This window comes from Camelus dromedarius, chromosome 33 (genome assembly GCF_036321535.1).
Source record: "Camelus dromedarius isolate mCamDro1 chromosome 33, mCamDro1.pat, whole genome shotgun sequence".
NCBI classification, from domain to species: domain Eukaryota; kingdom Metazoa; phylum Chordata; class Mammalia; order Artiodactyla; family Camelidae; genus Camelus; species Camelus dromedarius.
Window position 1 is genome coordinate 1,396,383 of NC_087468.1, and position 15,636 is coordinate 1,412,018.

The 15,636-nt window shown below is 37.0% G+C and overlaps 1 protein-coding gene across 2 annotated transcripts in view; it reads left to right on the top strand.

Moving 5' to 3' along the window:
• Positions 1–15,636, top strand: part of LOC116158325 (ubiquitin carboxyl-terminal hydrolase 3-like) — a 121,331-nt gene that overhangs the window by 42,314 nt on the left and 63,381 nt on the right. Inside the window, exons 8-10 of one of the 2 annotated variants that reach the window (XM_064481719.1) lie at positions 13,617–13,684; positions 14,507–14,709; positions 15,296–15,409. The exons of the other annotated variant lie outside the window; for it this stretch is intronic. The gene's annotated coding sequence lies outside the window, so the exon portion shown is untranslated. The remainder of the gene's footprint in view (positions 1–13,616; positions 13,685–14,506; positions 14,710–15,295; positions 15,410–15,636) is intronic. 2 annotated transcript variants of the gene reach the window in all.

Sequence of the window (15,636 nt, forward strand, 5' to 3'; positions counted from 1 at the left end):
AGTGGGATTGAGGAATTGAGTGTTTATTTTATTTTATTTTATTTTAATTATTATGTTTAAATTGCCACATGGTTGGGAGCTACTATATGAGAGAGTGTGGCCTCAAACTTAAAATTTAACATTAAGTATATTACTATTACAAAACTTTCAAAACCTTAAGACAAAAATCTGATAGAAACTCCAGAAAGAAGTCAATTTTGCTAATTAAAATAGTTGTAAGTTTAACTTAAAGCAAATCTAATCCAGTGAGATGTGTCAAAAACACAAATTATATAATTACTGATTTAATTTCATAAGTGTGCATATTCATCTTTATTCATATATTCATTTTCAGAGGAAAACTCAGATTATTGTACCATTAGAAGCATAAGTACATTTATAAATAAACCATTTCTGACTTTTAAGAAACTGATAACATTGAAATAAAAGGAAACTATAAAAATATGATAGTACCCCCCAAAAAGAAAGCAGCTGTCATGTACTAATTGGTGAAATATTAAAGCCCTTTCTATTAACATCAGAAACAAGACAAATGTTTCTGTCATCATTTACATCACTGTCACTATTTTTAAACATTGCTTTGGCAGTTCTAACTATTGAAATAAGACAAAGAATAAATAACTAATTGCTATAAATATTGGAAAGAAAGAAAAATTATTTTTGCTTTCAAATTACATAATAGAATACCCAGAAAACATGAGGACTTCAGTACAAGTAGAATTACTAAGAAATTTTGAAACAGTGAATGATAAATATACAAAAACTAATAGTTTTCTCTCATTATCAGTCATTAGTTAAAAGCAGAAATGACCAAACAAAAAAGTGTTCATATAATGACAAGAACTATAAACTGTATCTAGAAATAAATGTTTTAAAGAGACAAAGCAAAGATATAGATCCTTTATGAAGAAAACTTGGCATTGTAAGCAGTACCTTTCTCTTCCCCCAGGCTTTTACCTTCAAAACCTGTATTTGAGACAAGGTCCTTGAACATAATGTGAGCAACATCTTAAGAAAATCAGAATAGTGTGAGTTATTTTTATTCAGTAAATATTCATTGAGACCCTGCTATGTGTTAGGGGACTGGTTTTTAGAGCGGTGGTCTCTAAAATAATGTACTTGGGCTATGGGAAGAAAATATCAGAACTTCTATTAAAACCTTTTATCTGAAGAGAAAAAAAAAAAAGCTTTGCAAATATTTAGTCTGCCTACTGCCAGTGGTCGGTAGGAGAGACGGTTACGTGGCGTGAACCAAACGCGGAGGGTCCTGCCTCGGAGCTTCACGTGTTGTCCTCACCCTTGCTGACGTCTGGCCTTGGCCAGTGTGTTATGGTTTCTGTCTGCCTAGCTATGTGGATTTACTTGATATTACCAAATCAACCCTCATCAAATGGATACATATTTTTAAAGATTTGCACAGGAAAAAATCCTCCAACCTAACAGTAACAGTAGTAACGCAAATACTGGTGAACAAGGAAGAGGCAAGCTGACGTACGTTATTCTGAGATCATCAGACGTGTACTGCAAAGTAAAGATATTGGCTCTCTGATAAAAACACATACTAGTCAGATCTGATAAATGGGGCAAAAATTTCAAGAGATCATATGAAGTAGGAAATTACATCCACTATCATTAGTGTTAAATATCACCCTATGTGTAGATTGTACTTTGAGATATTAGTTTAATAATGCTCTGAAGATACCATGAATAGCAAGAAATTTTTAAAAAGTTTATTTCATCTCTAGGTTCTTCTAAAATGTTTCTTTTTTAACTATACGTGTATTATTTTAGATTTACTTGCATATATATTACAATTAGTACAAACATATTGGGTGTGGTGGATGCTCAGTTTTGTGGCTTATTTTTTAACTTGATTAGGAGCCACTGACAATAATTTGATTAGGAGCCATTGGTGTTTTGTCTTTTACAATTAGAGGGGGCATGAGGTGCAGGGCAAAAATAGGAAGGAAACAAGTGCTTCTAAAATTAGAATTTTTAAAAGGAAGTAAATCTACATTAAATTGTAGGACAAGCAAGTGATTGAGCCGTGCTGCATGTTTTAATTTTTGGAGAACGGGGAAAAGGGTACAGATAGGGGTGACCACGTAAGGAATAATTTTTACTATTAAAACAACTAAGTGGTGCTACTTGGCAAATACTGAGGAGGGTAAGGGAGTTGGTGGTGTATGGGACGAAAGCGTAAATCTAAACGTAAAGCAGGTAATGCTGAAGGGAAAGGGAAGATTTGAGGGGAAAGGTGAGAGAGAAGAAAATTGAGGTTAGGTTGACATTGCGCAGACCATCAAGCACTGTAGCTTAATTCAGATACAGGTATCTGTGGATTTGAAAGTCACTGTATTTGGGGGGTGGGGGATATCACCCCAAAGGAAGTAACTAAGGTATAGAACAGAATATTAGTTGAGATTGAGGAGAAAAAAGATGAGTTTAGGGGAGATTATATAAAGAAACATAGAAAGGATTAGGTATGATTAGATGCTAGAAATTAGAAAAAATCAGAATTACAGATGTACACATAAAGAATCAATGTAATAAAAAAATTGGACAGTTTTGCTGTTTATTAGAGTAAGCAGAATTTAAAATAACTTAAGCTGTGGTTTTTATCAATTTTTAACCTAATTATATAATAGTGTAAATAACTTGTGTTTCCTATGAAAATTTACCTGCTACCTGGTAGATACACTTTCAGCACAAGGTAGTCAAATTAATTGTGCATCTTCTGCCCTTAACAGTATGTAATACTCTACATTTAATGAGCTTGTTAACCTTTGGTTTAAAGTAATGTAAAATTACTTTAGGATCATATTTGACTCAAGAAATTTGGTTTGAGGCTTAGTTGTACGTAGCTAAGATGATGGTGTAGTTTGTCTCAAGGTGTTGGGCGTAGAGGAAGTTTCCGGTCCTCCTCCTGCCTTTTTATATCTGATTTCCTCGTCTAATGTCTCTAATATGTTGCCTAATACGATTTCTAGGTTTTTTTTTTTTGTCTTTAGTGTTCAGTTTGCCTATATTTTCTTACACAGTTCTCTCTTCTTACTAAATACAGAAGAAAATATTTTCCTTACCTGACAAGTGGTCTGTTAGAAGCAGAGCTCATCTTTTCCAGAAGGATCACCTAAAATCACTAAATTAAAACTTGCCTAGGTGTTAATTTAATAGCCAAAACATTGGTCGCATAATATAGGTAGTTCCTGACTTTTGTTTGATAGACTCCTGAAGTCCTGTTTATATGAAGGGGCACCAAAACCTGGATGTCTGCTCCAGTTTCTCAGTGGAAAGAAGAAAAAGGGTGGCGCTTTTTATATTATTTCAGTTACATTTTGGGAACCAGGTGTATTTTCACTTTACAACATATAACAATATTTCTTTCAAAATGGGAAAAAGCATTCCACGTTTCAGAGGACAAATCTAGAAGCTTTTGAAACACAACATCCAAGTTGCATTAATTTTTTGTATGTCTTGTTCTGGTGTGACCTTTCTGAAGGGCAAACTAAGAAGAGTGGCTACATTTGTTTTCAGGTGTTGGAGGAAAGCATAATTCTGATTTAGTAGCTTCAACACAGTAGTAAACCAGGAAGAGACCTTTTAGAGCTTGTTGAGTCAATATCTCAGCTAAAGACTAAGGCAAACAGACAGCATTTAAATTCTTATTTAATTCCTACTTTTGTTACTTATTTTCTTTTCACCTTTGGGTCAGGGAGGAAGAAGAAATCAAAACAGGAGGATGGGGCAGCTAGAGGAGAGAGTGCTGTGAAGCAGCTCTTGGGTCCTCCATGGAAGGAAGCTCACATGTATCCACCCTCTACCAAGTGCCTGGTGCTCCTGGAAGTTTTGACCCATAGAAGCAGGTGCTTTCCTTTCATTATCACAGCTAACACAGAGCACAGTAGATTCAGGCAGTATGCAGTTTATAATCTTAGCAGTAAATGTCCCTCATAGTGAATGTAAGAAGACCTAAAATTGACTCTTGACAAATAGGGATAATTGCAAAAACTTAAATGTGTTAAGCCAGTGAAAATAAGTCCAGTTAAAGTTGATTTCTTATAATTAAGTTGTTATATTTGTTACCTCTTTATGATATTTGGCAGGTAGCGTCTTAGATATTTTTTAGACTAGCAGTGGTGTCCAACAGAAATAATTTATCCCATATGTAATTTATAATTTTCAAGTAGCCACATTAAAAAAGCAAAGATAAACAGGTTAATTAATATTAATTGTATATTTTATTTAGCCCAGTTGTCCAAAGTATTATCATGTCAACATGGTAATTTATATAGAATTATTAGAGATAGTTTGCATCTTTTTTTATGAGACCTTCAAAATCCAGTGTGTATTTTATACATGCGGTGTGTCTCCATTCAGATGCTAACTTTTCATTTGAAATGCTTGATCTATATTTACAGTCATTAAAATTGCAGTTAAAAATGTAGATTACAAACACTATTAAAATTTTTCCAATTAATGAGTAAATACCAGAAAACCCCATTTGTTTTTTTTTTGGATTTGCATCTGTGTTGACAAGACTGACTCATCTTATTAGAATAATTGATTTGACTCTGAAGCAAGAGCATATCAGTTTCAAAACTGTATCTAAGTTGAGTAAATCCACTAACTCTTGTAACAACTCAGTATTATTGAGGGCTATTATATAAACAAAATCATCTCTAAATTTATCCGTATCACAAAGCATTCTTCATTTTTTTGTAGATTCTGCTCTGTCAGTAAAATCTTATGTGTATTTGACCATGTTAAAGTGTGTAAAAATCATTATTGATTTATGTTATGAATAGTTTAAATTTTAATAAAAGTTCTAGTACCTGTCTAGCTAGGTCAAAAACAAGGTTTTCCTGTCACCTTGGATTTTTAAAGTGAGCTAAGTTGTGTGAGTTGTGATATAGGTGAGAAGTGTAAATCACACTATGATGTTTTCTCTCTGTTGAATATTGGCAAGTGCACCTTTTATTTCAAGAAAATCTTGAATTAGAGTTAACAGTACAGTAAACCTTTGTTAAATTCTTCCATGACTTCCAGTGAACATTGGTAAGGAATACATAGTCATTAAATTCATCATCATCTATTTCTTTTAACAGCTCCATAAACTGGTGATGATTCATAGCATTTGTACATATATACTGAACAATTTTCATAACTGAATCCATATTAGTCTACTTCAGAGCACACTTATTTTCAATGTGTTAACACGTGTTAGAGCAAATAAGGAAAATAATTCTAGTAAATCTGGGTTTTTGATCCCACATGTCTGTCTGAACTTTTTTTTAATCTAGCTGAAAGTGATGGATGTAAGAGATTAAGAAATATTTCTAGATAGAAGAGAGAAGATGGCGGAGTAGAAGGATGCTTATAGATCACCCTCTCCCACAAATGCACCAAGACTCACATCCACAAACCCACTCAGCCAACCAGAGCACCTGCAAAACTCTGACAGAACATCGCCCTCTTCAAAAGATAAAGATGACAAAAATCTGGTAGGAGAAAAGGAAAAAAGAAAGAACAAAAGGCAAAGCAGAGCGGGACAGGTCCCGCGGGAAGAGAGAGACAAAGGAGGACTGGCGCTCATTCGCTGGGTCTCCCTCTCCAACTGAGAGGCCAGCAGGATGGAGGGGGAGCCTCCAAGGCTCAGATCTGTACAGAGGAGCCTTTGACTGACAGAACTAAGTTAAACAGGAACAGGGGGTCCCCCTGACACCCAGCCTGAGACGCGGGCCAACAGCAGCGGGCAGGACCAGGCTGCCCAAGCTGGGCAGAGGATGGAGGCGGATGCACTGAGGCAGCCCCGGGGGACTGCAAGGGGCTGCACACCGTGGCTGTGGGTGTACAGGGCAGAACAACCTGGGCCCTCCATAAAACAACACGGTTGATGTGCCGTGTGGGGAAGGGTACATACCCCCATCTCTGAAAACTTATGGACAGTTTTTTGGGGAAGAGAGGCGGGGCTCAGGCACAGCCGCCATATCCTCCAGCGCTTAGCATCCAGGTGGGGGCGGGGGTGAAACCTGTATCCCCACCGAAGGGCTTAGCAGCCTCAAAGGCCAGACAGAGACTTGTCGAGAGCCTGAGGCAGATAGGATTTTTCCATCCTGGTTACTCAGAGAACTTGCTCCACAAAGACAAACAAGCTGAGTTTTGGCCTGGAGCAGGGATAAGGCTGTCCCTCGGTCTTCCTCGAGCCCACCTGCGGAGCACCGACCAGGGCGGAGCATGCAGCCGCACAGAGCAGCGGAGCTACCAGCACCGGGAGAGGGAGGGCGGACCCCTGCCTTCTGGGCAGGAACGCAGCCCCTGACCATGGTGCTGGCAGGAGGCGCGACCCCCCCCTCCTACCTGGCCAGTCTGCAATATCTGACTGCGGCATCCGGAGGGGCAGTGACACACCCACCCACAGCAAAGGAGAGCTGCACCTGACCCAGTGTTGGGAGGAGGGGCGACCTGCTTGCCAACAGGTACTGAGAGCAGCACAGAAGAGGGTGCCAATGGAGGACCTCTGGAAACAGCAAGCTGAGCTTCCAAAACAGGACAAAGACAGAAAAACTTCACATTAAAAGCACACAGACTCCAGGAGAACACCGACAACCCCCCTTTTTTAAATCTGTTTTCACCTGTTCTATTTTCTATTACCCTCTTAATTTTTACTTCTTAATTCATTTCTATTTCTCTTGGGGTTTGATGTCCTGTTATTGATTAGACACAGGTTTCAAATACATCTTTTCATCTTTTCCCCTTTTTTTAAATGTCTTAAAAGGATGTCTCAACCTGATTGATATTCTGCTTCAACTCGCCCTTCTATTATTCATTATACACTGTTTTCAAACCTTCTTTCTCTCTTCTTTTAAAATTCTTTCTCTCTCTCTCTTATTTTTTCTTTTTTTCCTAAGTCTTATTCCTAAATAGGCATTAGATAGATAAACTCCTTAAGGATCAAAATAGAAAACTGATACTCCATGAACCACAGTGCCAGAGAGGTATGAGCAAGATGAAGAAGCAGAGAAACCTTTCCCAATAAAAGAACAAGAGAAATCCCCTGAAAGATCAATGAAATAGATATCGATAGCCTACTAGATCAAGATTTCAAAATAGGAGTGATCAAAGTGCTGAAGGAATTAAAAGAGATAGTGTTTAGAGATATAAAATATGTCAAAAATGAAATTGAAGCTATAAAGAAGAACCAAGTAGAATGGGTAAACTCATTGACAGAGATGAGGAATGTTCTAATAGCTGTGCAAAGCCGACTAGATAATGCAGAGGAACAAATTAGTGACCTAGAAGACAGGACAATAGAAAGCACCGATTCAGAAGAGCTACAAGATAAACAAAAAATAATGAAAATAGCATAAGGGACCTATGGGATAACATAAAGTGTCTCAATCTTCGCATAATAGGGGTCTCAGAAGGGGAAGAAAGATCAAAGGGGATTGAAAAGGTTTGAAGAAATCATGACTGAAAACTTCCAAACTTAAAGAAGGAATAAGGTATCCAAGTACAGGAAGCTCAGAGGGTCCCAAACAGGAAGAACCCAAATAGACCCACACCAAGACATATCATAATCAAGATGGCCAGAGTCAAGGATAAAGAAATGATTCTAAAGGCAGCAAGAGAAAAACAAAGTGAGTTACAAGGGAACCTCATAAGGCTCTCAGCTGATTTCTCTACACAAACACTACAGGCCAGAAGGGAGTGGCAAGATATATTCAAAGTCCTGAATGAAAAAAGATGCAGCCTATGATACTTTATCCAGCAAGGCTATCCTTTAGGATAGAAGGAGAAATAAAGAATTTCACAGGCAAGAAAAAGCTGCAGGAGTTTAGCAACACTAAACCCATGCTAAAAGAAATATAGAAAGGTCTATTCTAAATAGAAAAGCAGCAGGATGCTACAGAAATGAGAAACTCACAACTGGAAAGGTGATAACTCATGAATTACAAATAAAATAAATATGAAATTATGAAAGAAGACATAAAAATCACTGAGAGTGAGAGAGGGAGGCAGGGAAATATAGAATATATATTTTTCTTTCTTTTTAAAATTTTTTTAACGGTAGGATGGGTTTAAGATCATGTTACTATCAGTTTAATAAAAACACTTACAGTAATGGGCTAATAAATTTATGAAAAAGGGTAACCACAAGCCAGAAACTTACAAGGGAGTCAGAAAAATTAAATAAAATCCATGATAATACAAAGGAAAATTACCAAAGAACTAAAGGAAGAAGAAAGGAACAAACAGGATACACCAATTCAACTGCAAAGATAAGTTCAAAATGGCAATAAACACACATCTATCATTAATTACTGTAAATGTTAATGGACTAAATGCTCCAGTCAAAAGACATAGAGTGACAGACTGGATAATAAAGCAAGAACCTGCAATATGCTGCATACAAGAGACCCACTTTAGGGAGAAGGACACATATAGATTGAGAGTGAAAGAATGGAAAAGGATATTCCATGCAAATGGAAAAGCCAAAAAAGCAGGTGTTGCAGTACTGATTTCAGACAAAATAGACTTTAAAACAAAGGCCATAAAGAAAGATAAAGAAGGACATTTTATAATGATTAAAGGAGTGATACAAGATGAGGATATTGCACTCATTAATATATATGCACCCAATAAAGGAGCACCTAAGTACATACAAGAATTACTAACAGAGATAAAGGGGGATATTGATGGGAATACAATCATATTTGGAGATTTTAACACTGCATTAACATCACTAGACAGATCTTCCAGACCGAAAATAAACAAGGGAACAGAGAAATTAAATAATACAATAGAAAAACTAGATTTAGTGGATATTTTCAGAGCATTACACCCCCCCAAAATAGGATATACATTCTTTTCAAGAGCACATGGAACATTTTCCAGGATTGATCACATACTTGGGCACAAAAGAAACCTCAACAATTTTAAGACGATAGAAATTATCTCAAGCATCTTTACTGACCACAGTGCTATAAAAATGGAAATCAACAACAGAGAAACAAAGGAGAAAAAAAGGAAACCATGGAGATTAAAGAAAATGTTAATGAAAAAACAATGGGTCAATGACAAAATCAAAGCTGAAATTAAAAAATACCTTGAAACAAATGACAATGAAAGCACAACCACTCAAAATCTATGGGACACAGCAAAGACAGTGCTAAGAGGGAAGTTTATAGTGACACAGGCCTTCCTCAAAAAAGAAGAACAATCTCAAATAAACAATTTAACCCACCACCTGAATGAATTAGAAAAAGAACAAAAAGCCCCAAAAAGCAGCAGAAGGAAGGAAATAATAAAGATCAGAGAGGAAATAAATACAATAGAGATTAACAAGACCATAGAAAAAAATCAACCAAACCAAAAGCTGGTTTTTTGAAAAAGTAAATAAAATCGACAAACCTCTGGTGAAACTCACAAAGAAGAAAAAAGAGCAGAAATTAGCAAAATAAGAAAGGAAAATGTAGAAATTACAACAAATAAAATAGAAAAACAGAATATCATACGAGAATATTATGAAAAACTATATGGAACCAAACTGGATAACCTAGAGGAGATGGACAAGTTTCTGGAAACATACTGTCCACCAAAACTGAATCAAGAAGAATCTAAACACTTGAACAATCCGATCACTAGAAAGGAAATAGAAATAGCAATTAAAAACCTCCCTAAAATAAAAGTCCAGAACCGGACGGCTTCACTGGGGAATTCTACCAAACATACAAAGAAGAACTCATGTCAGTCCTTCTCAAACTCTTCCAGACGATTGAAAAGGAGGGAATACTCCCAAACTCATTCTATGAAGCCACCATCACCCTGATACCAAAACCAGGCAGACACTACAAAAAAAGAGAATTATAGGCCAATATCACTGATGAACATAGATGCCAAAATCCTCACCAAATTTTTAGCAAATAGAATCCAACAACCCATAAAAAAGATTATACATCAAGACAAAGTGGGGTTCATCCCAGGGACACAAGGGTGGCTCAACATATGCAAATCAAACAATAGAATACATCACATCAACAAGAAAAAGGACAAAAACCAAATGATCACCTTAATCAATGCAGAAAAAGCATTTGATAAAATTTAACACCCATTTATGATAAAAACTCTTGCCAAAGTGGGTATAGAGGGAACATATCTGAACATAATAAAAGCTATATATGACAAACCTACAGCCAGCATAGTACTCAATGGTGAAAAACTCAAAAGCTTCCCTCTAGAATCTGGGAAAAGACAAGGATGCCCAGTATCACCACTCCTATTCAACATAGTCCTGGAAGTCCTAGCCACAGCAATCAGGCAAGAGAGAGAAATAAAAGGGGTCCAAATTGGAAAAGAAGAGGTAAAAGTGTCACTGTATACTGATGACATGTTACTATATATAGAAAACCCTAAAAGGTCCACACAAAAATTACTAGAGTTGACTGAATAATTCAGCAAGGTAGCAGGTTACAAAATTAAAGTTCAAAAATCAGTTGCATTTCTTTACGCTAATGATGAATCAACAGAAAAAGAAAGTAAAGAAACAATCCCCTTTAAATTAGCACCCAAAATAATAAAATATATGAGAATAAATCTAACCAAGGAGATGAAAGAATTATACACAGAAAACTATAAACCATTGATGAAGGAAATTAAAGAAGACTTTAAAAAATGGAAAGATATCCCATGCTCTTGGATTGGAAGAATCAGCATTGTTAAAATGGTCACACTGCCCAAGGCAATCTACAGATTTAATGCAATCCCTATCAATTTGCCCAGGACATATTTCACAGAACTAGAACAAATCATAATCAAATTTATATGGAACCATCAAAGACCTAGAATTACCAAAGCATTACTGAAGAGAAAGAAAGAGGCTGGAGAAATAACTCTCCCAGACTTCAGACAATACTATAGAGCTGCAGTCATTAAGACAGCATGATATTGGTATAAAAACAGACATAGAGACCAATGGAACAGAATAGAGAGCCCAGAGATGAACCCACAAACTTTTGGTCAATTAATCTTGAACAAAGGAGGCAAGAATATACAATGGAATAAAGACAGTCTCTTCAGCAAATGGTTTTGGGAAAACTGGACAGCAGCATGTAAAACAATGAAGCTAGGACACTCCCTTACACCATATACAAAAATCAACTCAAAATGGATCAAAGACTTAAACATAAGACAAGATACAACAAACCTCCTAGAGGAAAACATAGGCAAAACATTATCTGACATACATTTCAAAAATTTTGTCCTAGAAGAAATAAAAGCAAGAATAAACAAATGGGACCTAATGAAACTTACAAGCTTCTGAACAGCAAAGGAAACCAGAAGTAAAACAAGAAGACAACTTACGGAATGGGAGAAAATTTTTGCAAATGAAACCGACAAAGGCTTGATCTCCAGAATATATAAGCAGCTCATACGACTCAATGAAAAAAAAAAATAAACAACCCAATCCAAAAATGGGCAGAAGACCTAAACAAGCAATTCTCCAAGGAAGACATGCAAATGATCAAAAGGCACATGAAAAAATGCTCAATATCACTAATTATCAGAGAAATGCAAATCAAAACTACAATGAGGTATCACCTCACACCAGTCAGAATGGCCGCCATTCAAAAATCCACAAATGACAAATGCTGGAGAGGCTGTGGAGAAAGGGGAACCCTCCTACACTGCTGGTGGGAATGCAGTTTGGTGCAGCCACTATGGAAAACAGTGTGGAGATTCCTCAAAAGACTAGGAATAGACTTACCCTATGACCCAGGAATCCCACTCCTGGGCTTGTATCCAGAAGGAACCCTACTTCAGGATGACACCTGCACCCCAATGTTCATAGCAGCACTATTTGCAATAGCCAAAACATGGAAACAGCCTAAATGTCCATCAACAGGTGACTGGATAAAGAAGTGGTATATTTATCCAATGGAGTACTACTCAGCCATAACAGCCATAAAATCGACAACATAATGCCATTTGCAGCAACATGGATGCTTCTGGAGAATGTCATTCTAAGTGAAGTAAGCCAGAAAGAGAAAGAAAAATACCATATGAGATCGCTCATATGTGGAATCTGAAAAACAAAAACAAACAAAAACAAATCTTAAATACAGGACAGAAATAGACTCATAGACAATACAGACTTGTGGTTGCCAGGGGGGCGGAAGGTGGGAAGGGATAGACTGGGATTTCAAAATTGTAGACTAGATAAAAACAAGATTATACTGTATAGCACAGGGAAATATACAAAAAATGTTACGGTAGCTCACAGAGAAAAAATGTGACAATGAGTGTGTATATGTCCATGTATGCCTGAAAAATTGTGCTGAACACTGGAATTTGACACAACATTGTAAAATGAGTATAAATCAATAAAAAATGTTAAAAAAGAAATATTTATAGCATGAGATTGATTGTTTTATACTTCCTGTGGAAATTCTGGAAAGAAAAATAATGATGTATTTACTCGGGATTAGCCTGGTACTTTTGGAATACAGGAAGGAATTGGTAGACTTGAAAGTCTATGTTGTTTAATATTAATTTTTACTTCCTTTAGATAAGTTCTCCTAATACGTAATAATTTGAAAGTGATGCTGTGAAGATAGGAATTACTTTCTGGTAAATTTCAAACAAAATATGTCTTTCATCAAGAAAAATTTAAATAATTTAAATTCAGGACTTATGTGCTAATTAGGATTTCTTTTAGAATACGCTTTGTACCATAGCTGAATCAAACGAATTTATATATGCCTATGACTTATTTATCATTCTGCAGACTCAGTATATCATCATCTATTACAACATACGAATAAAACATGATAACTTTATTAAACTTAAGAAAGAGTAGCATAGTGTTTGAGACTTAGTGTTAACTGTCAGAATAATCGTGTCAGAGCAGGGCTGTCCTTTTGTTACAAGGAAAAGTTGTGCTACTGTTGGAAGCTTCACCATCGTTTATTTAGATAGAGTGGCGGCGGTGAGGGACTGCCCCGCAGACCCATCCACCTGGCCAGCTTTTCTGGGAAGCTCCGGCTGGAGGAGCAGCAGGGATTTCCAGGGGAAGTGGAGCTCCTGTGTTTCTTGAAATCCTTGTGGGCTACAGTGGTCCCAAAGTGTCCCTTCCTCAGGCTTCGCACCCTGGACACTTTGAACAGCCACGCTTATTCTTTACCTTGTTGTGGAGTGTCTGTACTAATGTCTTTTTGGCCATCTGTTTATGTTTTAATAGCTCAGCTTTCACAGCTGACAGGCATAGGAAAAGAAAACTTTTGGAAAACTCATCACTAAGCAGCAAGTTATTGAAAGTAAATGGAAGTAATTAAAATTTATTCAGCTATAAGAATTGATTGAGATCTAGTCACTGTTTGATGACAGTTCTAACATTAATGTTGCCCCTTGTAAACTTTTGTAACTGTATGCCTTGGACTTGGGTTATTTTACAAAATGTTTGCCACTTGTACTAATGATCCTTGATGCGACTCAGTTCCCCAGGGGTTCCGTCTGTCAGTGCCTTCCCTCTGTCAGGATTGTTGCCCTGCTCCTCTGCCTTAGCAAGCGTTTGTTCTTATCACTTACTCAGCTGCCTTATTACTCTGTTTCTGTAGGATCCCACAGATCCTTGCTTCCTTCTGTTTAAGGTCCCCAGTGCAAACTCCAGGGGTCTGAAGTTTGGGTAAGTTTTCTTTCTTAGGACTGCATTAATACAGTTTCACCATAAAAGAATATGCTTCCTCATTCTTGTATCCACCTGTTACCAGATGTATGAGCCATGAATGGAGTAACAAAATGTAAAGATCACTAAATATTTCTAAATACAACAGTAGTTTCAACTTGCATCTACCCCCATGCTGTCATGCTAGCTATGTTTAGACACGCTTTTAACTAAAGTGTTACAATTTTGTGGAAGAAAGAGCTGACATGACGCTTTGGCTTGGATTGGTAGATTGACTTTCCACATGTAGTATTCAGATATCGTGGTGCATTTGTACAGCTAATCAGAAAACTAAACCTTAGTCTTTAAGGGAAGTCCAGGTGGTGTTTTAAGAAAATATATATTAATCATTCCCATCGCTTAGAATTAAAAGTTGGGGGACAGAAATACTTGGGATATATGTATTTATATTTTTTTCCAATTTGTAGTAGCTTTAATAGAATCTTAGACAAGTATTAAGTCCTAAACATATTTCTTTGAAGGACTTGCCGGGTTTCTGCATTGTGTACTCCACAGTACTTAGTAATGCCAATTCCCTCATAAGCTTCCATAAGATACTCCCATTTATAACAGTTCTAGGATCAGAAACGGCCTTCTAAAAATATCCAGACACTTACACAGAGAGTAGAAAGGGAATTTGAAATATTCGTTGGACAGAAAAAATCAGTTCCAAGCTGGCTTGATGCTAGAGTTTCAAGTTCAGCCCTTCACTCTGCTTTGATGTTTGAAACAGTTGGCCTACTCTTGGTATTACTGATGGCTGCCTCTTGTTCCATTTTACAGGGAAGCACCACTACCATCTGTGCCACAGGCCTTCGGAATTTTGGGAACACATGTTTCATGAATGCCATCCTTCAGTCCCTCAGATAGTGTTGCAGCCAGAGCCTGAGTACCTGACGTCAGTTTTGAGTGGAACAGTTGAGAGCAAAGGCTGTGGGTTCCAATCCTGTCTCTGCCACTAACTCTAGTCTAGGAACTTGGGGCAGGTACCACAGCTCCTTGTTCAGAGAACCTAGTTCAATTATTGATTCTTAAGTATGGTCATAAGATTAGAGGTTTAGAAGACCTTGAAAATGTAAGATGAGCAGAAGCTGTGTTCGAGCTCTCCTTAAATATACTGACCTCGGCTTGTCTAGTCTTGCTCAAAGAAGTATTTCTAGTCACTACTGAATTATCCTGGTGACTCTGTAGAGTGTACTTAAACAGTGTGGTTGGTGTCATGATTTGTTTTTATTTGAGGAAATTATTGAACGCTTGGGAACAAACACCCAGGGAAGAAAGAAATGATGACAGTCTATAGATTGTGTGGGGGGGGGTGGGGCAGGGAGGAGAGGGGATTGAGGATTTTTGAACAGAGGTTTTGCTCTGAGGTCTTTGTTTATTTCTGCAAAGTCATCTGCTTGTATTGTTTTCTTGGAGTAAATGAGGAGACTTAGTGAAAAACTCAATGTACAGTTCTAATGAGAAATTGAAAGGTGACATTTTCAAAGTCTGTATGTAGGTCTCAGAGTACTTTCTTCACAGTCTTAGTACATTTAAAAAAATAATTTTCTTCCCTTCTTTTTAAAATAGTAACATTGAGCAGTTTTGCTGTTATTTCAAAGAACTGCCTGCTGTGGAGTTAAGGAATGGGAAGACAGCAGGCAGGCGGATGTGCCACACCAGAAGCCAGGGGGACAACAATGTGTGAGTCTAAGAATGTGTCCTTTCTGGCTTTGAGCTACCAAGCAAATGACACTTACTAGTGATTTCCATTGCATTATGTGAGTTAATGGGCACATACATTTAAAAAAATCTCTTCTTCTAAAAATTGCATTTAAGTATCTAGCTGGCAGTCTTAATAATTATTGGAATTCTTTTATGTGTATTTACTAATAGGCAGGATAAACTTAGTACTCTGTCTACCTGCTGGA